This window comes from Canis lupus, chromosome 8 (genome assembly GCF_048164855.1).
Source record: "Canis lupus baileyi chromosome 8, mCanLup2.hap1, whole genome shotgun sequence".
Classification (NCBI taxonomy): domain Eukaryota; kingdom Metazoa; phylum Chordata; class Mammalia; order Carnivora; family Canidae; genus Canis; species Canis lupus.
This window is the reverse complement of record NC_132845.1, coordinates 67,885,086-67,888,414: the sequence shown is the minus strand read 5'-3', so window position 1 is coordinate 67,888,414 and position 3,329 is coordinate 67,885,086.

The window sequence follows — 3,329 nt, the reverse complement described above, 5'->3', positions numbered from 1 at the left end:
GGCCCTAATCCAACATGAAGAGATAAGAACACAGACATCCACAGAGGGCAGACCATGTGAAGACACAGGAAGAGGATGGCCATCTGCAAGCCATGGAGAGAGGCTTTGGAAGGAGCCAAACTTGCTGAACCCATAATCTTGGACTTTCAGCCTCCAGAAATGTGACAGAATAAATTTCCATTTTTGGAGCTCCTCAGTTGGTGGTACTTTTTACAATAGGCCAACAAACTAAAACTGATCCATTCTTCTCTCGTGGGCTAGAGCAGGGGGCATGAGGCTCACTGGTTGTACAGTAATTATGTTTCAGTCTCTCGAATTAATTTATGAGATCCTCCTGGGTAGGAATCACAACTTCCTCATTTCTATATTCTTGGGGCCTAAGAGTGCTGTAACTGGCATGGTAATTTCAAAGGCAAAAGATGGAATAATCTTTTTTTGCACAATCACCTTCAAATATCAGTAAAATGGAGAGTACAGAAGTCACATACTCTGTAAACAGACCCACTAATTAACCATCAGTACCAGTTCTGGTTGCATAACAGAAAGGGTCATGAGGCTTAAAGATGTTATCCCCTTGCAAGTCACTGGAATAGGGAAGGTCAAGCTTTGGCCCATGTGGCCACAGCCTTGACAACATTGATACCTAGAGTTGATGACTTCAAGCCAGTACTTCCCTCTGGCTCTTAATTCAAGATGAGTCAATTCACCAAAACTGAAAGACATTAAGATCTAGCATACTCTATCACTCTCATTTTTCTGTTAGAGATAGAGGCATAACTCCACAGAAATGGAGAAAACACTAAAGTGGCCTTTTGGAAAAGCCTGCCAAAGCACTAATTATGCCCACAGAATGGGGGCAGTGGAGTGGGCCAAGAAAGGACAATGCAGGGGTTAGTTAGGTGTCAGGGCAGGATATAAGCCCTGATTTAAAATAGTAAAGTGCGTTTACAGAAATATCCTTCTTCATATCACAGAGGTAAGAGGTGGGGGAAGAACTGAAATACCAGAAACTATCCTCAGGAATCCAGTGACTGAGTCATTCAGCAAATGTTGATCCGTGCTAAACTGGGTGACTTCAGGGCAGCCCAGGTAGCTCAGCAGTTTAGCGCTGCCTTCAGCCCAGGGCATGATCCTGGAGACCCAGGATCGAGTCCCACGTCGGGCTCCCTGCATGGGGCCTGCGTCTCCCTCTGCCTGTGTCTCTGCCTCTCTTTCTCTCTGTGTCTCTCATGAATACATAAATAAAATTTTAAAAATAAAAATAAAAAATAAACTGGGTGACTTCATTTGCTTCTGTAACTCACAAGAGCCTGCTCAGGAAATGTGAATCTCAGGGACAACGGACAGCAGTGTTAGTAGCTTGCCTCATGCCTGGAATCCCATCAGAGCATCATCTGCATTAATACCTTCAGTCCTCACAAGTTCCCCCAATAGGTGTTATTATCATCTCTGCATCACAGATAGGGAAACTGAGGCTCCCCAGGTGGAATAACTAGATCCTCCAGCTCTTTTTGGCAGAACTGGCTAATGAATCCAAGAAGAGTCTGCCCCTCAACCAGCAGAGTCTACTGGTGGCGGGAATCTTCATCCTCCCAACAGAATAGCTGCTTTAACCTTAACCCTTTATGTGTATATACAAAAACCCCATATATATACACACACACAAACACACCCATACACACAACACACTCCCCTGTACACACACATCTTGTACATACAAATGCACACAATCCTGTAGACAGATACACAAACCTATACACACACACACACACACACACACACACCTGTACATATACACTCACCTGGACACACACACATACAAACCACCACCACCACTTCTGTCCCTGCCCAGCAAGCCCAATTGACAGTCAACCCTGGACAGTCTGCAGAGTTCTTTGCTGTGGCATCCAAGAGTTCCCAATTCCTCTGTTTCTGTATCAGTCATTACGCTGAAACAAACATGTGGTGTGTGTGTGTGTGTGTGTGTATGTGTGTGTGTATAATGAGTGCAATGACAGCTCAGAATATATTCACAATGATCTTGCTGACTTCAATGATGTTGAAAGCAGAATAAATATAAATCCAGAATAAATATATATAAATATATATTGAATAAATATAAATTGTATACACACACACACACACACACAATGGAATATTACCCAGCCATTAGAAAGGACGAATAACCTACCATTTGCTTCAACGTGGATGGAACTGGAGAGTATTATGCTGAGTGAAGTAGGTCAATAGGAAAAGGACAAACAAAAAAAGAAATGAAAAGAAAAGGACAAACATATGGTTTCACTGATATAGGGAATTTAAAAAATAACGAAAAGGATTATAGGGGAAAGGAGAGAAAATGAGTGGGAAAAATCAGAGAGGATGACAGAACATGAGAGACTCCTAAAATGAAAAAGGGGTAGTGGAAGGGTGGTGGGCGGGGGGATGGGGTAACTGGGCGACAGACACTGAGGAGGGCACTGGATGGGATGAGCACTGGATGTTATACTATATGTTGGCAAATTGAACTCCAATAAAAAAATATACAAAAAAATAAATTAATTTAAAAAATAAATAACTGAGTGGAATAAATCAATGATTTTATCTCAGAATCTTTTGGTGAGGAATTCAGAAGTGACTTGGTTGAGTAGTTCTGACCAGAGTCTTTAAAGCCATAATCTGCATGCTGGACCGAGCTGGAACCCACTTCAAGGGTAACTCACTTATGGGCCTGGCAGGTCAGCACCAATCATGGCAGGATATCTCCAGTGCATGGTATGTGGTTGTGACTATCCTCACAACATGGCAGCTGGCTTTCCAGAGCAAGTGACCAAAAAGGGCAAGGTGGAAGCATCTTTGTCTCTTATGAATTAGCCACAGTCACACTCTGACATGTCCACAGTATCCTCCCGATTACCAGGCCAGCCCTGTTCATGGGGTGGAGAATATACACCATGAGGAAAGAGACACTGGCATGCTCTTCAAAGCTGGCTACGCCTACAACCACAATGTTGCTCTACTGAGAAGGTAAGCTGGGGGCACAAAGCCTTGATATGAAGGAGGCCCTGCACTTAACAGGTTACCAGTAAAGTCGGCCCTCTCCCTTCTTCCTTTTGACCTGATCCATGAGACTTTAAGGGCCACCCCTGCTTAGACACCAACACTCCTTTCTCTGACCTCACCCACAACCCCACTGCTACCCCCATGACTTACAGGAAATAAAAGGTGATAACTTCCAGTTTCCCACAGTTGGCAACTCTCTTCTGGGTCCTATACATCTGGCTGCACTGAAATGAAGGAGGGCTATTCCAGTGATTTAATGTGGCATA